Genomic DNA, 26,981 nt, shown 5'->3' with positions numbered 1-26,981 from the left:
ATTTAAAGAATTTTTCTGAATTATTAAAGTCAAGTTGACCTTAGCCTATAAATTTTTTCTTTCATGTTAAGATACCCATTTTTAAGTCAAATCACTTAATTATAAGGACAATACGACTTCATTGAAAATTTTATCGACTTTTGGACAAGGAAAATAACTTTATTTTAGAGAAATGCGTCTTCTATTCTAAGCAAAATTTGTATTTGTATTTTAAAGACATGAAATCTTTGACCTTACGACAATATTTTTTTCAGTGTATATATGTTTTTCTGATTTCAACAAAAATCGTCAAAATACCAACATTTTCCTTGTAAAATCGCCACTGCTTAGTCGAAAAGTTGTACAAATGACTCTAATTTTCCTAAACTTCTAATACATATATATCGAGCGATAAATCATAAATAAACTTTTGCGAAGTTTCATTAAAATTGCTTCAGATTTAAATGTTTCCCATATTTTTTTACTAACATTGTGTTCCACCTTAGTGCATTAGCCGACTTAAATTTTGAGTCTAAAGATTTTGTAGAAGTCTATCATATTCTTCCAGATCGAGTGATATTTAAATGTATGTATTTGGGACAAACATTTATATATAGCCCCCAACACATTTGACGGATGTGATATGGTATCGAAAATGTAGATCTACAAAGTGGTGCAGGGTATAATATAGTCGGCACCGCCCGACTTTAGACTTTCCTTACTTGTTAATTAATAAATTAATTGAATTTTGCAATCAACATCAATTAAATTTTTAATTGAATCAATTAAAAAATTAATTGAAATTTGCTGAAAAAAAATCAATTAATTTTTTAATCAAGAATTTTTTCTATGCCCAATTAAAACTGTGATTGATACTATCATTTTCGTGATTGAAGACATTTCAATTAAAAAATTAATTGGATCAATTAATTTGGTGATTGAATCAGAAAACAATTTTTTTGTGTGCAGGTATAATGAATCTTTAGATTTAAGATAAGAATGCTTCAAATATAGGTTAAGACCAGCGTTGCCAGAATTGTTTCACCAAAAACCGCTAGATATGCCCAAAAAAAGCTAAAAAAGCTAAAAAATTCTAAAAAATAGCTAGAAAAAAAGCTACCTTTTTTGTATCAAAAGTTACATTTTTTATTGAAATTTATGAAACTTAAAGGCTTTATGTCACTTAAAATGCATATTATTTTAATTGTATTCATTTTAATTCTACTTCTGTGAGACTATAACAATATTTAAATCATATTAGCTCTGTTTGCGCACTCGATACATTTTGATTACTATCACAAATTTTTACTGGTAGTTCTTCGTTTACATTTCACAGTAAAAACATTTTTCCCAGTAAACAAATTGCAATTATCAGCTGGTTAATCATCAACAAATCCAATTGCACTAGAATTAGAATATATAAATATTTTTCGTTTTAATTGATTTAAAACCGCTGAATTAATGATAAATTCGTGAACGTGTATACTTCTACTAATTTTACCCAAGAGAATAAAACCCAATCTTACTATCTTGCAAATTTATACTGAATAACTTTTATTGGAAAATTACCTAAACAAACCTATTGTTGTCCAATTTTCGTAAAAGCAAATCCATTCCATTAACCCTGTAATGCCCTAATTTTTTCTTACATACACTAAAAAAAGCACGTCCGGTTTGTACACTAATGATTTTGGTATTGATTCCGAATTGGAATTTATTCGTCTTTTTTAGCTTTTTCTTCATGAGCTATCAAGAGCTTTAAAACGCGCTAACGACAATTTAAATGACTAAATTCAGACTCGACTTCAAGTAGAAATTATTCTATGTATACTAGAGTGACCGCAACTTATATTAAGGGAGTCACCGTGGTACAATGGTTAGCATGCCCGCCTTGCATACACAAGGTCGTGGGTTCGATTCCTGCTACGACCGAACACCAAAAAGTTTTTCAGCGGTGGATTATCCCACCTCAGTAATGCTGGTGACATTTCTGAGGGTTTTAAAGCTTCTCTAAGTGGTTTCACTGGAATGTGGAACGCCGTTCGGACTCGGCTATAAAAAGGAGCTCCCTTGTCATTGAGCTTAACATGGAATCGGGCAGCACTCAGTGATAAGAGAGAAGTTCACCACTGTGGTATCACAATGGACTGAATACACTGAAAAAACAGTGAACCAACCAGGAAGAAAACTTTCGGTTAATTTTTGAAAATTTTTAATATTTGTAGAAAATTTTAACTAAACAGTATTACAAACGTTGGCATCACGCCGAGGTCATAAAAATAAGTAAATATTTTTCGACAAATTCAAGAAAATTTATTAGACATAACTAAGTTTTTTCACATGTTAAAGAAAATTTTGTAGTTTGAAGGAAAAACTTGGAGTTCAAAATTGCAAGAATGTCTTTAGTGACATACGAAGTTCATGATGGACGCATTTTTGGTAAAATGTACAAATTGAAAGAAATTCTGAACTATTTTGTGGAAGACACGAATTTAGTTCATCTTTATGCTTTATTTGAGTATATTTTTTTGCTCGGTTTTAGTTAATTTAACTAACGTACACAAAAAATTATTAGAGTAAATGAAACTTTCTCCAAACATAATAATTCCATGAACTAACATAAAGTTAAATTGGCTTTAGTGAAATAGAGAGTTCACTTTTTTTTGAGTGTAGTCTAAGTGAGCCTGATTCATCGGGCTGCATCAAAACATAACAACATAACTTATATGGGGCAAAAAAATATGTTGGAATCTTGTTCGCCTTAGCCCCACAAAACGAATCCCCTTTCCAGATATTGGGATAGCACAAATTTGAGCCCGATTAAACGACGTTAACATGTGCCGCTCGTCGCTCAGAATTTGAAAAAAAAACGAATGTTTTGGCCAAAAAGTTGACGTATTGAGCCATAACTCGAGAACGGTAAATAATAAAAACACGCACGATGTCACAAACAATAGCTTATTTTGTCCTTAAAAATGTATGTATGAACAAAATTGTTGTAACTCTGAGTCAAGGCGAATGCTCCTAGTGGCACCAGGGGGTTAAGGCGAATGCTTCTAGTGGCACCAAGTTACGTTTTCGAAGCTAAAGGCTGGCGTAACTCGGTTTGACTCAGCGACGAGCGGCACGTGTTAAAGTTAATCGGGCTCAAATTTTGGCTATCCCAATATCTGGAAAGGGATTCGTTTTGTGGGGTTAAGGCGAACAAGATTCCGACATTTTTTTTCCCATATAAGTTGCGGTCACTCTAATGTATACGTTTTTAAAATAAAGTGTTGAAAAACATCTTCTATTTTTGAACGTTTTTTTTCTTTTAAGAATTTTTTAGAATTGACCCTAGCCTTCTTTCATGTAAAGATACCCATTTTTAAGTTGAATCACTTAACTATAAGGACAAAACGACTTTATCGGCTTTTGGACAAGGAAACAAATTTATATAAGAGAAATTCACAAATGCTATTATAACCAAAATTCGCGTTCGTATTTTAAGGGCATGAACTCTTTGCCATCAAGACAATATTGTTTCAGCGTACAAAGCAATTCACATCTACTATTTTAATTTAGTAATATCAAAATAAATTTAGAATATTTACCACCATTTTCATGAAGCTCCGTTAGTGCTACGTTAGCTAACGAACTTTTAAACCGTGATATCTACATATCTGTCATCTTGCGTGTATATTCCATATGCCAATTAGAAACTTAACTACTGAAAATTTTTCAGTTAAAGTTAACCGGAGAAAAGATACTTCCATTTTTCTTTCTGTTAACTGGCAGTTAAAGCCTAACGGAGCTACATGAAAATGACCGTTAATAACATAAAAAGGATAAACGAGTCAAATGCTAATATTCTAAATGTAATGTTTTAATTGAGCTTTGAAATATGTGGAAAACCTTACTCTGGCAACAAGGCTTAGATAGAAAACTTCGTTTTATCCATATTTCAATAGAAACATGGCGAAAATAAAAAAGCCAAAAATAGCTAAAACGGTCATGTTTTTCACCAGAAAAAAACTAAAAGCTAAATTCACTTTTTCCCCCCGCTAAACGACTTCAAAAAAGCCAAATCTAGCGTTAAAATAGCTAAATTGGCAACGCTGGTTAAGACTTATTTTGAAGATTTTGGGGTAAAGTTTTATTGGAATTAAGAAAAAAATTCTTACCTTGAAGTATCTGTTATAATTTTGTTTTTGTACGTGAAACAAAAATGAGATCTGTATCCTAGTTTTAATTTTATTGTATGTTTGGGAGTATATGTTAGAGAGGCAATTTTTTGAGGGTGTAGAAAAGGGATACTGTTGTTTAATACACCGAAAACTCGTACTAAAATTGAACTAAATTGTACTTCATTGTTTGAGATTTCTATAATGCGTTGGTAAAATAATGAGAATTTGCTGACATTTTCGAAGTTATACACGGACGAAAAAGACTGTTTCTCGTATGTTTGGTTTTAATAATTATATGTTTGGAGCTCAAATTTTTAGTGCATTATTTTTAAGAGGAAGCATACACAAGTATAACATTTTTTCAAAACATATATGCGTGGATGCAAACATATATGAATTTAGAAATTGCCTATAAACATATATGTGTTTAGAAAGAGAGACCGAGAGGGTATGCTGCATGTAAAAAAATGCAAGCAAAACCAAATAAGGAAAGTCTAAAGTCGGGCGGGTCCGACTATATTATACCCTGCACCACTTTGTAGATCTACATTTTCGATACCATATCACATCCGTCAAATGTGTTGGGGGCTATATATAAAGGTTTGTCCCAAATACGTACAATTAAATATCACTCGATTTGGACAGAATTTGATAGACTTCTCCAAAATCTATAGACTCAAAATTTAAGATGGCTAATGCAATAGGGTGGAACACAATTTTAGTAAAAAAAATATGGGAAACATTTAAATCTGAAGCAATTTTAAGGAAACTTCGCAAAAGTTTATTTATGATTTATCGCTCGATATATATGTATTAGAAGTTTAGGAAAATTAGAGTCATTTTTACAACTTTTCGACTAAGCAGTGGCGATCTAACAAGGAAAATGTTGGTATTTTGACCATTTTTGTCGAAATCAGAAAAAACGTATATTTGGGAGCTATATCTAAATCTGAACCGATTTCAACCAAATTTGGCACGCATAGCTACAATGCTAATTCTACTCCCAGTGCAAAATTTCAACTAAATCGGAGTTAAAAATTGACCTCTGTGGTCATATGAGTGTAAATCGGGCGAAAGCTATATATGGGAGATATATCCAAATCTGAACCGATTTCAACCAAATTTGGCACGTATAGCTATAATTCTAATTCTACTCCCTGTGCAAAATTTCAACTAAATCGGAGTTAAAAATTGGCCTCTGTGGTCATATGAATGTAAATCGGGCGAAAGCTATATATGGGAGCTATATCTAAATCTGAACCGATTTCAACCAAATTTGGCACGCATAGCTATAATGCTAATTCTACTCCCTGTGCAAAATTTCAACTAAATCGGAGCAAAAACTTGGCCTCTGTGGGCAAATGAGTGTAAATCGGGCGAAAGCTATATATGGGAGCTGTATCTAAATCTGAACCGATTTGGCTGATATTTTGCAAGTTTTTCGAGACTCATAAAATATTCGGATGTACGGAATTTGAGGAAGATCGGTTGATATACACGCCAATTATGACCAGATCGGTGAAAAATATATATGGCAGCTATATCTAAATCTGAACCGATTTTTTCCAAAATCAATAGGGATCGTCTTTGAGCTGAAACAGGACCCTATACCAAATTTTAGGACAATCGGACTAAAACTGCGAGCTGTACTTTGCACACAAAAATACATCGACAGGCAGACAGACGGACAGACAGACAGACAGACAGACGGACATCGCTAAATCGACTCAGAATTTAATTCTAAGACGATCGGTATACTAAACGATGGGTCTCATACTTTTCCTTCTTGGCGTTACATACAAATGCACAAACTTATTATACCCTGTACCACAGTAGTGGTGAAGGGTATAAATATATATACACATAGAAAATTTCATTACAACATTTTTTCCACCAGTTTATGCCTAAGGTGAAACATAATATGTGTGAACAATAAAAACAATATTTTGTTTGGACCAATTCTGAAAATATATATGCTTGAATTAGAATGTGTTTGGGAGTATATGTAAGAGAAGCGATTTTTTTAGAGTATTATTATCACTTATTGGACTAAAAGTAAAGAACTAAAATATTGACGCCAAATCATTACCATATTATGTTAACCACGCCGTATTTACAATTTTTGAAAATATTTTCTTCTGCTTTCGATAGCATTGAACTTATTTGTACGGTCAGAGAAATGTATACCCGATAGCATCTAGTTCCTGGTGCCCGTATAAATAAGTTTATTATAATTTGTAATTATAATAAATTAAATAATAAATAAATAAATAATTTTTAAGCTAAGTTTAGCATCAGTTTACCAACAGACGCTTTTATATGTATATCGAAAATACTGTTCGTACACACATCACTATGTGCGATTGTTCACATTGTGTTGACAAAAACTCCATATCAGCATACCTGTTACAATTTATTGACCATATATTTATCATAGATCTACTATCATGGCAATGCCTGAAAGTCAGACTGGGTTGGACATCTTATTAAAGTCATTAGCCAAAAAAAAAAAACATATCGTTTATTATATGGGAAACCAATGTTGCGATAAATCATTTCTCAAGTTACTGCCAACATCAATATCATTGCCAAAGAATTCTTTTTGTTTTTGTTATTTTTTTTGTTAATGCCAATCTAACGTTAACGTTTTATTTTTTTTTTTGACTTTTATTATGCCTTAAATCGTGTGAACAATATTTCTTTAGTTTAGATTAGATTAACGTAGTTTTAATACTTTTATCAGCCAGCAATAATTCCATACCTTTCATACAATGTGTGAGTGTCATATATTCTCAAATAGCGAGTCATTGATGACAACTAGGAGTAATAATAAAAGGGAAATAATTCATAGAAAATTAAAATGGTTTTAAATCTATATCTGTAGGCAAATAAATTTAAAAACCAGTGAACTCTCCAGGTCACTAAAGCCGATTTAAATCTATTTGACAAAAAAGATAGTATCAATCACCAAAGTCAATTAAAAAATTAATTGTTTCAATTAAAAAATTAATTCATACTATTAATTTTTGTTTCAATTAAAAAATTTGTTAAACCAATTAAATTTTTAATTGAATATTGTTTACACTTCAATTAACATTTTAATTAGAGAAATTGTTGGTGATATTTTTTCTGTGCGTATTTTAGTTTAATAAATATGTAATACCACAATAAATACTGGGTTCGTATCGAACCCAATACCGTTTTGGTATTATTTGGCAATACCGCACTGTTTATATGTCAATACCTTTATGGTAGATTTAATTATTAATTATGGTATTTTATGCTTTGCGTACTGGCTGTACAGTTCGGTATTGATGTTGTACCATACGGCATTGGCTACACCCAGAGAAGGAATATGATCACCTCAAACATGTTTTAAGAGCAAAATGTTATTTTTGGGTGGTGACCATGTAACATGATTTTCGCAACCATGTTATTTTCTCGGAAATCATGTATCTGATTTAGGCAAGCAGGTTATATTTGACGAGAAAATAACATTTTAGTGACAAATATATTACATGGTCACCATACAAAAATAAAATTTTTCTCTTGAAAAATGTTTGAACTGATCATTTTCCTTCTCTGCGTGTAACTATCAATAACTTACGGTATCGATTTGAGCCCGTATGGTAATATTTTTTCTCTAGGTGTATAGTTCTTTCAGGGTGTCTTATAGTCTATTACGCTCAACTACACTTTGTTTGTAAATATGCCGTTATCGTATTCGTACAAACAAAGTTAAGTTGAGCGTAGTTTTTATTATCAGAAATTAAATCTATCACAAAGAAATGTTATCATATATTAACAATTCATTTGGTATTTTTAATTATTAATTGCAAATAAACCATACTTTATTCTAACAATCTAATCAAATGATCAAATATTCGAAGAAGCTGTAGATTCTTCGATCATTACCATTTATTAGATATATAAATGTAATAAAGGGTGGTTAAATTGTAAGGGTCGATGTTGAATGTGAACCACACCTAAACGCCAAGTTTTTTCCCGAATTTTATTTGACATTTCTCTATTTCAGACTTACTCAATTTGAACCATGGACGTCGTGAATGGGCAGAATGGTTCCAAGAAACGGCAACAGTGGATGATCAATTTTCGAAGAAAATTATCTTCAGTGATGAGGCACATTTTCACCTTAGTGGATTCGTCAATAAACAGAATTGCCGCATTTGGGCGAATGAGAATCCAAGCGTGATTGTCGAAAAACCAATGCACCCACAAAGAGTGACTGTTTGGTGCGGTTTATGGCTGGCGGCATCATCGGGCCGTATTTTTTCCAAAATGAGGCCGGTCAGGCAGTTACTGTGAATGGTGTTCGCTATCGTGAGATGATAACGAACTTTTTATGACCCGAATTGGAAGATATGGATGTGGCCGATATGTGGTTTCAGCAGGACGGTGCCACTTGCCACACAGCTAACGAAACAATGGCTCTTTTGCGCAACAAATTCAATGGCCGTGTTATCTCACGTAATGGCGATGTCAATTGGCTGCCAAGATCATGTGATTTGACACCGTTGGACTTTTTTCTTTGGGGTTATTTCAAAGAAAAGGTGTACGTCGATAAACCAGCAACAATTCACCACCATACCTATTCCGGAAACTCCAGTTTACAAGATCTAACAGGGGAAAGAAATTAATACCTTTTCCACATCGAAGCCTAGTTTCTGAATGGCAATTCTTAATATTTGCCGTGCGTCTCTGGAACTCTCTTCCACATGAACTGCAAACCACCAGTAACGCGTTAAATTTTAAGGACAAACTTTTAGAATATTTTAAGCAATCACGATTGTTTGTTTGAAAATAATTAAAATTCTCTCAAATTCACGATACAAGTGTTTCGTTATTTTCCACTATTTTTTTCTTTATTTCTTTTTTTCATTGTTTTATTGCTTCAAAATTGAGTAGGCATTAATTAATTAATTAATTTATTTAATTTATTTATATTTTTTTTATATATTGTATTTTTAAATTATTTCATTTTTCTTTTTTCATAATTTCTTCCAATTATTTAATAATATTCCATTATTAGCTTTAAGATATTAAATTTTCTTTCAACCATTACGGAGTTTATCCTCGTACTGTAATTATAAGAATTCTATGTTCTTGTTGTGCGAGATTTAATAACAATAAAAATACAAATAATACACTAAAATAATACAATTCAAGAGCTAAAGGATGAGATAATTCGGCACATTAACGGCATAGCGGCCTCAGCGTCATTGAAAATTTGGACCATCGGATGAAGGTGTGCCACCAAGGTCGCGGCGCCCATTTGGCCGATATTTTGTTCCATACATAATTAAGTAATACCAATATATCATAATAAAATAAAATTACAATAATTTCCTAAATAGTTTGTGTTTTATTCAAAATCAACATCGGCCCTTGAAATTTTAAACACCCTTTAAATGTTAGTGTCATATAAATTTTCATATATTTATATTGTTCAGTTTTTTGTAAAAGACATTTTTTTTACATTTTTAAAATATTTAATTTTTAGGGTAAGTTCATTACTATTCATTATAAAAGATTTTCAAAGAATAATAAAAAATAATATCTATACACGGACGAAAAAGACTGTTTTTCATATGTTTGGGTGTAAAAATTATATGCCTGGAACTAAAATTTTTTAACACAATATTTTTAAGTGCAAGCATATAATGTTCATAAACTAGCATATTTGGGACATATATGTTAATATGTTAGAACAATTTATGTTTGGGACATAAAATGTTTGTAAATATAATATGCTTAGATGCAAACGTATATTAATTTGGAAATAGCCTATAAACATATGTGTGTTTAGAAATAGAGGCCTAGAGAGTATGCTGCAAGTAAAATAATAGAAGTAACCAATTGGCGCCTTAAAAATATATCCACAAAAAGAAAATTTCATTAAAATGTTATTACTGCCAGTGTATGCTCTAAGATGAAACATAATATGTTTGAACAATACAAACAATATTTTGTTTGCACCAATCCTGAAAATATATATGCTTGAAGCAAAATGTGTTTGGGGTATATGTTACAGAATCAGTTTTTTTGAGGGTGTAGGTAATTTTGTCCACATTTCATTTATATTGGATATTTTGCAATTTTTTATAAGAATTTTTTTTCCAAACTTAATTTCTTGATCCTTTAGTCCTTTAATTCCTTTAATTTCTTATAGAAATGAAATTTTGACAAAATTTCCTACCGAAATGAAATTTGAGAAAATTTCCTATGGCAATGAAATTTTGAAAAAAATTTCCTACAGAAATGAAATTTTGAAAAAAAATTCCTATAGAAATGAGATTTTGAGATAATTTCCTATAGAAATGAGATTTTGGGAAAATTTCCTATAGAAATGAGAGTTTGGGAAAATTTCCTATAGAAATGAAATTTTGAGAAAATTTCCTACAAGGAAGGAAATTTTGAGAAAATTTCCTACAGAAATGAAATTTTGAAAAAAAATCCTACAGAAATGAAATTTTGAAAAAATTTCCTATAGAAATGAAATTTTGAGAAAATTTCCTATAGAAATGAGATCTTGGAAAAATTTCCTATAGAAATGAAATTTTGAGAAAATTTCCTACAGAAATGAAATTTTGAGAAAATTTCCTACAAAAATGAAATTTTGAAAAAATTTCCTACAGAAATGAAATTTTGAGAAAATTTTCTATAGAAATGAAATTTTGAGAAAATTTCCTATAGAAATGAAATTTTGAGAAATTTTCCTATAGAAATGAGATTTTGGGAAAATTTCCTATAGAAATGAGATTTTGGGAAATTTTCCTATAGAAATGAGATTTTTGGAAAATTTCCTATAGAAATGAAATTTTGAGAAAATTTCCTACAGAAATGAAATTTTTGAAAAAATTTCCTACAGAAATGAAATTTTGAGAAAATTTTCTATAGAAATGAAATTTTGAGAAAATTTCCTATAGAAATGAGATTTTTAGAATTGAGATTTTGGGAAAATTTCCTATGGAAATGAGATTTTGGGAAAATTTCCTATAGAAATGAAATTTTGAGAAAATTTCCTACAGAAATGAAATTTTGAAAAAAATTCCTACAGAAATGAAATTTTGAGAAAATTTTCTATAGAAATGAAATTTTGAGAAAATTTCCTACAGAAATGAAATTTTGAGAAAATTTCCTATAGAAATGAGATTTTGGGAAAATTTCCTATAGAAATGAAATTTTGAGAAAATTTCCTACAGAAATGAAATTTTGAAAAAATTTCTTACAGAAATGAAATTTCTTATAGAAATGAGATTTTAGGAAAATTTCCTATGGAAATGAAATTTTGAGAAAATTTCCTACAGAAATGAAATTTTGAGAAAATTTCCTGCAGAAATGAGATTTTGGGAAAATTTCCTATAGATATGAAATTTTGAGAAAATTTCCTACAGAAATGAAATTTTGAAAAAATTTCCTACAGAAATGACATTTTGAGAAAATTTCCTACAGAAATGAGATTGTGGGAAAATTTCCTATAGAAATGAAATTTTGAGAACATTTTCTATAGAAATGAGAGTTTGAGAAAATTTCTTAAAGAAATGAAATTTTGAGAAAATTTCCTATAGAAATGAGATTTTGACAAAATTTCCTATAGAAATAAAATTTTGTGAAAATTTCCTATAGAAATAAAATTTTGTGAAAATTTCGTATAGAAATGAAATTTTGAGAAAATTTCTTATGTACACCGAAAAAAAGTGAACTGTTTTATAGGAAGAATGAACTATCTCGTACGAAAACTGAACTATATTTCACTCCACATTTTGAGATTTCCACCAAGTGTTGTTAAAACCAGGAAAATTTAATGCCCCGTTGTACTTTTTAACTACAGTTCACGAAATTACATCCTCTCATAGAAGCAAAAATTAACCAAAAGTAAAGAAGAAAATCATTGGCGCCAAATCATGACCATTTTAACCATACAGTAGTTCATTCTTACTATTTTTGGGAATCGTACGAAAATCTTCTTTTGCTTTAGTTCATTTTGAACTTATATATACGGTCATTGAACTTTATACTCACGTTTAATTCATAAAATTTTTGAGACATACTTAAAATAAGTAAGATTTCATTAAGCTGTGGAAAATTTCGATAAAATAATAAAATTGAACTGCTAGCAAATAATTTTTTTCCAATAAAAATAAGTAAAATTTAGTGTTAGTTTAACTACGGAAATTTTTTTCTGTGTATATAAAACGTTTGCGAAAATTTTCTATAGAAAAGAAATTTAGAAAAACTTTACTAAACGAATGAAATGTTTGACAATATTTCCATTTTGAAACAAATTATAAAGAAAATAAATTTTGACAAAATTTCCTATAGAAATTCTTTCTATTGAAAATAGAAATGCAATTTTGAGAAAATTTCCTATGGGATGAAATTGTTAGAAACGTTCCCATAGAAATGAAATGTTAACAAAATTCACTATAGAAATAAAATTTTGATAAAAATTTCCAATAGAAATGGAAGTGTGAACAAATTTCTGTAGAAATAAAATTTTGAGGAAATTTCCTATAGAATGCAGTTGTGACAAAATTTCTTATAGAAATGAAAGTTTGAGAAAATTTTCTATAAAAATTAAATTTTGACAAATTTTCGTATGGAAATAAAACTTTTTTGGAAACTCATTTGGCAAATTTTTCTTTTGCAATTGTAATGGGCATCACAGCAGCATATAAAAAAATTACATTATTTAGTGAAAATTTGTCTTAGTTCGAACTATTAACATTAATTTTTATTAAACCGCTTTTAATTTAAAGTTAAATGAAATATATCTAATTATAAATTATTTTTCGAGCTTTATGGACAGATATAGATTAAGGAACATGGTTAATAGAGCCATTGAAAAGAAAACGTTGAAATAAATTTTCGGAAGTTGTTTTCTATGAGTGAATATTGAATAATTGAAAAAAAAGAAACAATAGTTAAATAATTATTTAATTATTGTGCAAGAGCGTATGGAAATAAACACTTTAAGTGATGGGACGTGTTCATATGACAGAAAATTATTTAACTTATCGAAGTCTGTGTTTTGTTAACATTGTAAAATACGGTTTTAGAACTACTATATATGTAAACATTTGGCAACATTTTCTATTGAAATTGTAATGGGCATCACAGCATCATATAAAAAATTAAATTATTCAATGAAAATTTGTTTTAGTTTGAATTTTTAAATTAATTTTTATTAAAGCGCATTTAATTTAAAATTAAATGAAATAAATTTTCAGAAGTTGTTTTCTTTGGGTGAATATTGAGTAATTTAAAAAAAAAGCAAAAATGGTTAAATAATGATTTAATTATTGTGCAAGAGCGTTTGGACATAAACACTTTAAGTGATGGGACGTGTTCATATTACAGAAAATTAATTTATTTTAACTTATCGAAGTCTGTGTGTTTTTTTTTTTAACATTGTAAAATACGTTTGTACTACCACAATATATAATTAAAACGAGAATAATTGTCCATATTACCATTGTTTGTAAGTTTAGCTACAAAAAACAGATATTTACAACTTTTTAGACCAAAATGTTGCACACTAAACTGCAATTGTTGACATTCTCGGCAAATAATGAATAAAGAAAAATTGGTTAAATAGCACGATATTTTTTAAGATGGATTTATTACATTAACTAGTCGTCCGTAAAATTTATATTTATTTTCTATAGGAAAATTCTTTAAAAATTTCATTTCAAATTTCATAGGAAAATTCTTTAAAAATTTCATTTCTATAAGAAATTTTGTCAAAATTTCATTTCTATAGGAAATTTTGTGAAAATTTCATTTCTATAGGAAATTATCTCAAAATTTCATTTTTACTGCAAAAACTTCTCAAAATTTCATGTCCATAGAAAATTTTGTCAAAATTTTATTTCTATAGGAAATTTTGTCAACAATTCATTGCTATAGAACAATTTCTCAAAATTTCACGTCTATAGCAAATTTTGTCAAAATTTCATTTTGTTAGGAAATTTTGTCAAAATTTTTATTTTTAAAGGTGATTTTGTAAAAATTTATTTCTATAGGAAATTTTTTCAAAATTTAATTTCTATAGGAAATTTTCTCAAAATTTCATTTTTACTGTAAACATTTCGCAAAATTGTATGTTTATAGAAAATTTAGTCAAAATTTTATTTCTATGGGAAATTTAGTCAAAATTTTATTTCTATGGGAAATTTTGTCAAAAATTCATTTCTCCAAATTTTGTCAAAAATTCTTATCTATGAGAAATTTTGTCAAAATTTCATTTCTATAGGAAATTTTGTCAAAATTGAATTTTTTAGGAAATTTTGTTAACATTTTATTTCCATAGGAAATTTTGTCAAAAAATCATTTCTACTGCAAAAATTTCTCAGAATTTCATGTTTATAGAAAATTTTTTCAAAATTTTATTTTAAATAAGGTTTTTTGTCAAAAATTCTTTTCTATAGGAAATTTTCTGCAAATTTCATTTTCATAGGAAATTTTCTGAAAATTTCATTCCTATAGCAAAATTTGTCAAAATTTCATTTCTATAGGAAATTTTGTCAAAACTTCATTTTTTAGGAAATTTTGTTAATATTTTATTTCCATAGGAAATTTTGTCAAAAAATCATTTCTACTGCAAAAATTTCTCAAAATTTCATGTTTATAGAAAATTTTTTCAAAATTTTATTTCTTTAAGGTTTTTTGTCAAAAATTCTTTTCTATAGGAAATTTTCTGAAAATTTCATTTTCATAGGAAATTTTCTGAAAATTTCATTTCTATAGGAAAATTGCATTTTTATGGTAAATTTTCTGAAAATTTCATTCCTATAGCAAAATTTGTCAAAATTTCATTTCTATAGGAAATTTTGTCAAAATTTCATTTTATTTCCATAGGAAATTTTGTCAAAAAATCATTTCTACTGTAAAAATTTCTCAAAATTTCATGTTTATAGAAATTTTTTTCAAAATTTTATTTCTATAAGATTTTTTGTCAAAAATTCTTTTCTATAGGAAATTTTTTGAAAATTTCTTTTTCATAGGAATTTTTTTGAAAATTTCATTTCTATAGGAAAATTTCATTTTTATGGTAAATTTTCTGAAAATTTCATTCCTATAGCAAAATTTGCCAAAATTTAATTGCTATAGGAAATTTTGTCAGAATTTCATTTCTATAGGAAATATTGTTAAATTTTAATTTCTACAAGAAGTTTTGTCAACATTTAATTTCTATAGGTTATTTTATCTATGGGAAATTTTGTCAAAATTTCATTTCTTAAGGAAATTTTGTTAAAATTTTATTTCCATAGCAAAATTTCTTAAAATTTCATTTTTAAAGCAAAAATTTCTTAAAATGTTATTTTTATAGAAGTTTCCTATAGAAGTTTCCTATAGAAAAAAAATCTATAGGAAGTTTCCTATAGATTTTTTTTTTCTATAGGAAACTTTGTCAAAAGTTCATTTTCTCAGAATTTCTTGTTTATAGGAAATTTTGTCAAAATTATTTTCAATAGAAAATTTTATAAAAATTTCATTTTTAGGTAAATTTTGTAATAATTTCATTTGTATAGAAAATTGTGTCAAAATTTCATTTCTAAAGAAAATTTTGTTAAAATTTCACGGGAAATCTTATCAAATTTTCTTTTCTATAGAAGATTTTTTCAATTTAAAATTATTTGACAATTAAGTAAATTCCCACTATTTGATTGTAATTTTGTCAATCACGACAGGTACAATTATTTTGATTTGATTTTCCATTTGCAGATATTTTTCATTCAAATATTAGCAATTAAATTTGTCGTTTTCACATGTGCATGTCAACCAAGCAAGGGAATTTGCATTTTTTTTGTACAGCGCAGTTTTACAAACTGTTTTACTCTTATTTAATAACAGTTGTTGACAATAATAAAAGGTTTTTATAATTATGAAGTATTGCTGCCAGTTTTTCCTATGGTATTCCATGTGATGTGTTTAGTTAAAGGGTGTTGATCGCTTCATGAAAAAGTGATTGAAATTTCGCTCATATTATAGTTCTGCAGGTTAAGGAGGTATAATAGAAATTCACACAATCTTTTATTTGAATGACCGTTAATATTTGTTTTAATTTTGTTCATTAAATTGCACTTATTTAAAAATAAAATAATAATATTTAGAAATGCCGGAAAATATTTTTAATTTTAATTAAAATAAATGTGTATCACTAAAATACCCTCGTAACGTTTCCGTTATTGTATTTGCCGCGAGATTTAGCACTTTCTTGAGATTTGTTTGTTTGTACTTCTGTTCTTGTTAAATTCGTTCTCCCAATATTTTGATATATCGTCGCGCTCGATGCCTTAAATCAGACTGAATCAATGTGATTTGCAGCAATTTTGAAAAGAACGCCAACAATTTAGCCAGTTAGACCTGAATTGCCTGGCATCGACATGGCAGAGCGTTAGCCGATAACCGAAAAGAAGCCGACGACTGCGAATGCATAGTTGGTGGTTGAATAGCTAGCTAGCTGGTTGACTGACTGTTTGAGCTGAGGTGATGAGTGAGTGAGTAGAGCCGTATGGATGAATGGCTGTATGGATGAATGAAGCAAAATGTGCGTTTCCACTGATGTTGTGGGGCATACAGCCATGGGCTATGGAAATGCGATATGTTTTAAAATTTTAAAATGAAATTTTTAATACTATGGGAATTTTTATAAAAATATAGTTTTGTTTTAGAAAATTTTTATAATTTTTTTTTTGTGAAATTTTGTGAAATTTTGATTTCTATAGAAAATTTCGTCAAAATTTTCTTTTCTATAGAACATTTTGTCAAAATTTCATTTATATTGGCAATTATGTCAAAATTTCATTTATATATATAGGAAATTTTGACAAAATTTTATTTCTATAGGAAAGTTCGGAAAAATTTCATTTCTACAGGAAATGTTAAAATTTTAAATTAATGTTAAAATTTTATTTATATATAGGAAATTTGGTTAAATTTTCATTTCTACAGCAATTTTGTGAAAATTTCATTTTATAGGAAATTTTCTCAAAATGTCATTTCTATAGGAAATTTTCTCAAAATTTCTTTTCTATAGGAAATGTTATTAAAATTTCAGTTTTTATAGGAAATTGTGTCAAAATTTTATTTCTATAAGAAATTTTGTCAAAATGTCATTTCTATAGGAAATTTTCTCAAAATTTCATTTCTATAGGAAATTTTATTAAAATTTCAGTTTTTATAGGAAATTATGTCAAATTTTCATTTCTACAGAAATTTTGTCAAAATTTCATTTTATAGGAAATTTTGTCAAATAGGATATTATCTATAGGAAATTTTCTCAAAATTTCATTTCTATAGGAAATTTTCTCAAAATTTCATTTCTATAGGAAATTTTCTCAAAATTTCATTTCTGTAGGAAATGTTATTAAAATTTCAGTTTTTATAGGAAATTATGTCAAAATTTTATTTCTATAAGAAATTTTGTCAAAATGTCATTTCTATAGGAAATTTTCTCAAAATTTCATTTCTATAGGAAATGTTATTAAAATTTCATTTCTATATGAAATGTTATTAAAATTTAAGTTTTTATAGGAAATTATGTCAAATTTTCATTTCTATAGGAAATTGTGTCAAAATTTCATTTCTATAGAAAATTTTCTCAAAATTTCATTTCTATAGGAAATGTTATTAAAATTTCAGTTTTTATAGGAAATTATGTCAAAATGTTATTTCTATAAGAAATTTTGTCAAAATGTCATTTCTATAGGAAATTTTCTCAAAAATTCATTTCTATAGGAAATGTTATTAAAATTTCAGTTTTTATAGGAAATTATGTCAAATTTTCATTTCTATATGAAATTTTGTCAAAATGTCATTTCTATAGGAAATTTTCTCAAAATTTCATTTCTATAGAAAATTTTCTCAAAATTTTTTTTCTATAGGAAATGTTATTAAAATTCCATTTTTTATAGGAAATTTTGTCAAAATTAAATTTCTATAGGAAATTTTGAAACAAATTAATTTCTACAAGAAATTTTGTTAAAATTTTATTTATATAGGAAATTTGGTCAAAATTTCATTTCCATAGGAAATTTTGTCACGATTTCATTTCCATAGGAAATTTTCTCAAAATTTAATTTCTGTGGGAAATTTCGTTAAAATGTCGTTTCTATAGGAAAATTTTTTAAAGTTTAATTCCTATAGAAAATTTTGCCAAAAATTTAATTTCTAAGGGTATTTTGTCAAAATTTCATTTATATTGGAAATTATGTCAAAATTTCATTTATAAATATAGGAAATTTTGTCAAAATTTTATTTCTATAGGAAAGTTTGGAAAAATTTCATTTCTACAGGAAATGTTAAAATTTTAAATTAATGTTAAAATTTTATTTATAAATATATAGGAAATTTGGTCAAATTTTCATTTCTACAGAAATTTTGTCAAAATTTCATTTTATAAGAAATTTTGTCAAAATTTCATTTCTATAGGAAATGTTATTAAAATTTAAGTTTTTATAGGAAATTATGTCAAATTTTCATTTCTATAGGAAATTTTGTCAAAATTTCATTTCTATAGGAAATTTTGGAAAAATTTCATTTCTACAGGAAATGTTAAAATTTTAAATTAATGTTAAAATTTTATTTATAAATATATAGGAAATTTGGTCAAATTTTCATTTCTACAGAAATTTTGTCAAAATTTCATTTCTATAGGAAATGTTATTAAAATTCCATTTTTTATAGGAAATTTTGTTAAAATTTTATTTTTGTAGGAAATTTTGTCAAAATGTCATTTCTATAGGAAATTTTGTCAAAATTTAATTTCTATAGGAAATTTTGAAAAAATTCATTTCTACAAGAAATTTTGTTAAAATTTTATTTATATAGGAAATTTGGTCAAAATTTCATTTTCATAGGAAATTTTGTGAAGATTTCATTTCCATAGGAAATTTTCTCAAAATTTAATTTCTATGGGAAATTTCGTTAAAATGTCATTTCTATAGGAAAATTTTTTAAAGTTTAATTTCTATAGAAAATTTTGCCAAAAATTTAATTTCTAAGGCTATTTTGTTAAAATTTCATTTCCATAAGAAATTTTCTCAAAATGTCATTTTATTCGTCGATCATTTAATACCATATCATGCACGTTGGCTACAATTGCTGTTGTTGTTGCTGTTTTTGGACGTCCACTACGTGGTTCATCTTCAATGCTTGTACGACCACGTTTAAATTCAGAAACCCAATTTTTTACTGTTGCATATGAAGGAGCACTTTCACCTAACACATTCTCCATATCATTATGAATTTCTTGCCCCGATAAACCTTTTTTATGTAAATATTTAATGACAACACTCATTTCTAATTTTTCCATTGTAAAAAAAATTGCGGATGCGTCTTTTTTGAACACCTGTTTCTATATGAATGAGTTGCCAGATCGAAACAAAATTTAACATGTGTTCATAACAGAGATGGAAGTTTCCAAAACACTTAACTTTTTTCTGTTTATGCCGCGCTTTTTGTGCTAGGCTAAGAAGTTTTCGAACTGCCCTCGTATAAGAAATTTTGTCCACACATTTGCCTATTGGAAGAGTTAGCACAGTATTTCACATTGCCCGCGGCTATAAAGTGCTATTGTCTAAAATTTGTTAAAAATTGTTTGTACAGTTTTGTGACACTTTGGTTTTGATTCTGTTACTTTTGCATGTGTGTCTGGTTTGTTTTTTTCCTCGTTACACTATCATCAAAGGGGCTGACAAATAAATGGTCTGAAACAAGACAAAAATAAGAAAACAAAAACATACAACTCCATATCCATGTGGATGGAGGCACAATATCTTCCATCTTCTGTTGTGCCCATTTGCTTTCAATTTCGTTCGATTGTATCGAAAAGAGTTGTCAAGAAATATTTTTAAAGATTTGTTATTTCAAGTATCTTGCAAGTGGAGAAGTGGGTATGTTGGTTGGCGATAACACTAGTATACCAACGATGGTATCACAAATGTGGTTTCTGGAGCTAAATTGAATTTTTGGAAATATATTTTAACTTCACATAAAAACCATAAGGCAACCTCAAGATGGTGGTTGGGAATAATGGTTTTGAATATTGCGGTAATTATAGGGGGGAACAAAAATAAGGTTTTCATTTTGGATTGGTCATAATCCGATATTTACACTGAGAAAATTAAACAAAGAAATTAATATTTAGATATAAATGATTCAGAAATAACGATCCAAGACGCTGGATTAGGAATAGGCATGAAAATCTAAAAGTCGACTTTTTCAAAATGGGGAAGAGCCAATTTTTTTCAAAATTTGAAAAAAATTTGTCTTTTCTACTTTTTCCAAATTTGGAAAATTCAGTTTTAGTGGTCTGGAATTTTTAAATTTCGATTTTTCAAAAATCTTTTTGTGATGTCGCGATTAGTCGATTTGACTTGATTTCCAAAAATTTCAAATGACTATAGTCGAGTTTGAAGTTTATAAAAAGTCGATTAATCGACTATGGTACAAAGTCGATTTTGACCTACATCAAACGTCGATTGGACTCGATTTAGAAAAAAATCTATAGGAAATTTTCTCAAAATTTAATTTCTATAGAGAATCTTGTCAATATTTCATTTCTATAGGAGGTTTTGTCAAAAATTCATATCTGTAGGAAATTTTATTGTTATTTTGATTTAAGCTTAAAACCATTCGTTGACTAAACTACAAGGATAGCTTAACAAACAGAGGAGAAGTATGCTTGTCAAATTTATTTGGCCAAAGCCCTTTAGACTGCAAGATGGTCGGTCAGACGACAGTTTCGGAACTACCACTTTCCTCCACAATATCCTCTACTTGCGAAACTATGAACCAATTATGAGAATAAATTCGGTTTTTTTTAATATTCAACTTTGACTTAATAAATATGCAAATTTTGTCAAAATTTCATTTCAATAGGAAGTTATGTCAAAATTTCATTCTCTAGGGAATTTTCTCTAAATATCATTTCTATCGGGAATTTTCTCAAAATGTAATTCCCAAAGAAAATTTTCTCAATATATTGTTTATATTGGCAAAATTTTATTTCTATAAGAAATTTTACCAAAATTCCATTTCTGTAGAAAATTATTGTCAAAATTTCGTTTTTATAGGAAATTTTATCAAAAATTTTATTTTTGATAGGACTTTTTTTCAAAATTGAATTTCTTTCTATAGGAAATTTAGTCAAAATTCGTTAAGAAATTTTTGTCAAAATTTCATATCTCTATGACATTTTTGTGAAAATTTAATTTCTATAGGAAATTTTACCAAATTTTCATTTCAATGGGATATTTTGTCATAATTTCTTTTCTATATGATACTTTGTTAAGATTTCATTGCTTTAGGAAATCTTGTCAAAATTTAATTTCTATAAGAAATTTTATAAAAAAAAAAATCATTTCTATAAGATTTTTTTTTGTCAAATTTTATTTCTATAGGAATTTTTGCTAACATTTAATTTCTATAGGAAATTTTGTTAAAATTTCATTTCTATAGGAAATTTTTGCTTAATTTTCATTTATTTAGGAAATTTTCTTAAAATGTCATTTCTATAGGGAATTTCGACAAAATTTCATTTCTGTAGAGAATTTTGACAAAATTTCATTTCTATACGAAATTTTGTCAAAATTTCATTTCATTATGATATTTTGTCCAAATTTCAAATTCGGTAGGAATTTTATTTCTATCCCTATTCTATGTATCTATAGGATATTTTGTCAAAATTTTATTTCAATAGGAATTTTGTCAGCATTTAATTTCTAAAGGAAATTTTGTCGGAATTTTATTTTGTCAAAACTTAATTTTCATAGGATAGGAAATTTTGTCAAAATTTCATTTCTGTAGAGAATTTTTACAAAATTTCATTTCTATACGAAATTTTGTCAAAATTTCATTTCAATATGATATTTTGTCCAAATTTCATTTCGATAGGAATTTTTCTCAAAATTTTATTTCTAACCCTATTGTCCAAATTTCATTTCTATAGAAAATTTTGTTGGAATTTCATTTCTTTAGGAATTAAGAAAATTCATTTCTACGGGAATTTTTGGCAAAATTTCATTTCGATAGGAAACTTTGTCCAAATTTTATTTATATGGGAAATTTTGTCGGAATTTCATTTCTTTAGGAGTATTTGGCAAAAAGTCATTTTTCTAGGAAATTTTGTCGGAAATTCATTTCTATACACTGAAAAAAATATTTACGTTCTACGAATCTAAAATTTTAGGATGCGAAATTTACAAAATATTAAGGACAAATTTCTTTAAAATAATCAAATTTTAATTAAAATAAAGTTTATAATCATTGCTTCAAATTATTTTTTCATTAAGTTTAGCACACAAATTTTGTAAATTTTCGTTCCTCTGTTAAAGTCGCATGTCTTTGAACTAAGGCCAATTTTCCTTAAAGTGAAGAAACACATTTCTGATTTAAAGAATTTGTCCTTAAATTAACTGAAATATTGAAACTTTATATTTAAGATAAAAACGCTTCAAATATAGGCTAAGACTTATTTTGAGGATTTAACGTCTTTGGTTTAAAGTTGTTTTGGAATTAAGAAAAAATGTTGACTTTGAAGTATCCGTTATAATTTGGATTTTCAAACTGACATTTGTTTGTACGTGAGTATCTTTATTAATAAACCGCGAAAAGAGAATGAAAATTTGATAAATGAGATCTGTATTCTAATTTTAATTTTATTTGTCCTAGATTTAAAGCCAGGTAGGTCGATAAAAAATTTCTTTATTTTAAAGAAGCCGCATCTCTGGCTCGAAATCAATACCAAAATCTTTAAGGGAAGGTCAAAATTTTTGGATCCAAGTAATTTTTTTTTTAATGTAGGAAATTTTGTCTATATGTCATATTTATACGAATTTTTCAATATTTTATTTCTATAGGATTTTTTTTAAGTTCATTTCTATCAGAATTTTATCTTTATAAGAAATTTTCTCCAAATTTCAATTAGATATGAAATTTTCTCAAAATGTCATTTTTATAGGAAATTTTGTAAAAAATTTCATTTCGATGGGAAATTTTGTGAGAATTTCATAGTTATAGGAAATTATGTAGCAAATTCATTTCTATAGGTAATTTTGTCAAAATTTCATATTTATAGGAAATTTTTTTTCATTTCTATGGGAAATTTTGTCAAGATTTTTAAAGCTTTAGAAAATCTTGTCAAAATTTTATTTCTATAAGATATTATGTAAAAATTTCATATCTATAAACTTTTTTTCTTCAAAATTTCATTTCTATTGAAAATTTTGTTAACATTTCATGTCTATACGAAATTTTAGTCAAATTTTCATTGATTTAGAAAATTTTGTAAAAATATCATTTCTGTAAGAAATGTTGTAAAAATTTCATTGCTATAGCACTTTTCTCTAATTGTCATTTTTTAATTTAATCGATTTGTAATAAAACTGACAATTAGAATTGTCAACTGATGTCTATAGTTTTTTTTTTTAGTGTAGGAGGCAAATCCTATTTTTTTTCAAAATTTAACAAAATTTGAAATATATATTTTTAAACAATGGAGTAATTGTAGAAAAAAAACATGTAATTCTAGTGTAATACCATAATGGGTGCACTTATCCTCAATGGGACTCAGACAAATATAATGCAATCTAACGTTAGAGATGTACATATTTGCATTTGTTTATTATGATGTGAAGCTTTCTTACATGATCTTATTGCACCAAATGTGGTCATTTGAAAAGCTGAACGACACTTCAAAAAAAAAAAAATTCAATCTAGCTCAGAGATCGGAGACTTAGATAGCAATGAAGCGTGTGAGCAACCCAATTAAATATTTATCATAAATCGCATACATTCTTATAATCCATGAATAGGGAACTTATCACACACAATGTGGCAAAAGCTGTTGATATGTGGGGGGAGGGAAGAGAGTATGAAGGTGGGTAATCTATTCAAAAACAACAACAAAATATAAAAATGTAGTATTTGCTACAATTAACAAGTGTTTTTTCCTATAATAATCATAACAATAAGAAGAACAAGTGTCAGAAACACATTGGCAGACTCAGAATGATGGAAAGATATTTTTGTGTACTGAATACGGCAGAGACGTAGTCAAAGTTTTAAAAAGAAGGGAGATGATAGAAAATGAGTAAAATATATTACAGTGAAAGTTCTCAAAAGGGGACATCTCTCAAAAGTGGACAATTATTGGGAGGCGTTTGCTATACTAAAGGGTGGTTAAAGGGTGGTTAAAATTTCAAGGGCCGATGTTGATTTTGAATAAAACGCAAACTATTTAGGAAATTATTGTAATTTTATTTTATTATGACATATTGGTATTACTCAATAATGTATGGAACAAAATATTGGCCAAATGGACGCCGCGACCTCGGTGCCACACCTTCATCCGATGGTCCAAATTTTCGATGACGCTGAGGCATAATGGAGGTTCTATGCCGTTAATGTGCCGAATTATCTCATCCTTTAGCTCTTGAATTGTTGCTGGCTTATCGACGTACACCTTTTCTTTCAAGTAACCCCAAAGAAAAAGTCCAACGGTGTCAAATCACATGATCTTGGCGGCCAATTGACATCGCCATTGTTTCGTTAGCTGTGTGGCAAGTGGCACCGTCCTGCTGGAACCACATATCGTCCACATCCATATCTTCCAATTCGGGCCATAAAAAGTTCGTTATCATCTCACTATAGCGAACACCATTCACAGTAACTGCCTGACCGGCCTCATTTTGGAAAAAATACGGCCCGATGATGCCGCCAGCCCATAAACCACACCAAACAATCACTCTTTGTTGGTGCATTGGTTTTTCGACAATCACTCTTGGATTCTCATTCGCCCAAATGCGCCAATTCTGTTTATGGACGAATCCACTGAGGTGAAAATGTGCCTCATCATTGAAGATGATTTTCTTCGAAAATTGATCATCCACTGTTGCCATTTCTTGGAGCCATTTAACACGTTGTTGGATTGTGTATCTCTCCATGGTTCAAATTGAGTAAGTCTGAAATAGAGAAATGTCAAATAAAATTCGGAAAAAACTTGGCGTTTAGGTGTGGTTCACATTCAACATCGGCCCTTACAATTTAACCACCCTTTACCACATTACATTTAACTTCTCATCAATGTGTCCATTACATTCCAAATGTGGACAAATTTAAAGGTGTTCACTTTTGAGAGGTTTCACTGTAACATATATATTCTCCATATAGAGTTTAGGCCACTCTTCACCAACGTTTTTGTTATTTGGGGTATATGAATTTTTGAGTTCAAGAGAAGTTAGGTTATTCGAGTTTTTTTATTCACGAGGATAAATACAAAAGCGCTTGTTTTTATTTGTCATTGTTTGCGTATTAATTAATTAAACAATATATAAATGGAAGATTTTGTTTTTGGAAATTCAAAATTAAAAGAAATATAAATTCTATGTTTGATATTGCGATAGGTAAGGAATCATATCACATTGTTTTGAGCTTAATATAGAGAACTCATAAGGAATGTCATGAGTAATAAGATAATTCTAATGTTAATTGGATATCAAAGAAATACTTAGATAAGAATAAATATTTAATAGCATGTCGGCATCGCAAGAAACCAACTTTATTCAAGTAAGGTAGGTCTAAAGTCGGGTGGGCAGACTATATTATACCCTGTAAGCGTTTGAAGATCTATGTTTTTGATACAATCTCAAATCCTTAAAATTTGTCTGGAGAGATTTATACATTATATTCGCATATACTAGGGTGTCCAAATAATCGGTTTTTTTGATCGTGACTGAAAACCACTTTTCCCGGTTTTCGGTTTTTTATTTTGCTAAAAACCGGCTAACCAGTTAAAACCGAAATTATAAAAATTATTGAAAATGAGTTTTAAATACTCATTTAAAAAAAAAAAAAAAAAAAAAAGTATAGACGGCCGTAAGTTCGGCCAGGCCGAATCTTATGTACCCTCCACCATGGATTGTGTAGAAACTTCTACGAAAGACTATCATTCACAATCGAATTACTTGGGTTGGTCCATACGTGGTATATATTAGACAAAAAAGGTATGTGTAGGTAAGTCTACAAATAATTACGAATCGATATGGACTTTTGCACGGTAGGGAGCCAGAATTGAAATATGGGGATCGCTTATATGGGGACTATATACAGTTATTGATATGGACCAACTTTTGTGTGATTGGGGATCGATTTATCTGAGGGCTATATATAACTATAGAACGATATGGACCTAGTTAGGCATGGTTGTCAACGGCCATATACTAGCACAATGTACCAAATTTCAACTGACTCGGATGAAATTTGCTCCTCCAAGAAGCTCCAAAACCAAATCTTGGGATCGGTTTATATGGGGGCTATTTATGATTATGGACTGATATGGACCACTTTTGGCATGGTTGTATCATCATATACTACCACCACGTACAAAATTTCAACCAGATCGGATGAATTTTGCTTCTCCAAAAGGCACCGGAGGTCAAATCTGGGGATCGGTTTATATGGTTACTATATATAATTATGGACTGATATGAACCAATTCCTGCATGATTGTTGGATACCATATACTAACATCACGTACCAAATTTCAACCGAACCGGATGAATTTTGCTCTTCCAAGGGGCTCCGGAGGTCAAATCTGGGGATCGGTTTATATGGGGGCTATATATAATTATGGACCGATTTCGAAAAATTTTTGCATGGCCATTAGAGACCGTATACTTACACCATGTACCAAATTTCAGCCGGATCGGATGAAATTTGTTTCTCTTAGAGGCTCCGCAAGCCAAATCGGGGGATCGGTTTATATGGGAGCTATATATAATTATTGACCGATGTGTACCAATTTTTGCA

At 28.4% G+C, this 26,981-nt stretch overlaps 1 protein-coding gene across 1 annotated transcript in view; it reads right to left on the bottom strand.

Moving 5' to 3' along the window:
* Positions 1-16,599, bottom strand: part of LOC142241904 (protein 5NUC-like) — a 51,775-nt gene extending 35,176 nt beyond the window's left edge. Inside the window, exon 1 of the mRNA XM_075313749.1 lies at positions 16,339-16,599. The gene's annotated coding sequence lies outside the window, so the exon portion shown is untranslated. The remainder of the gene's footprint in view (positions 1-16,338) is intronic.
* Between the last annotated feature and the right edge of the window lie 10,382 nt (positions 16,600-26,981).

This window comes from Haematobia irritans, chromosome 5 (genome assembly GCF_050003625.1).
Source record: "Haematobia irritans isolate KBUSLIRL chromosome 5, ASM5000362v1, whole genome shotgun sequence".
Classification (NCBI taxonomy): domain Eukaryota; kingdom Metazoa; phylum Arthropoda; class Insecta; order Diptera; family Muscidae; genus Haematobia; species Haematobia irritans.
This window is presented reverse-complemented; position numbering and strand designations above follow the sequence as displayed.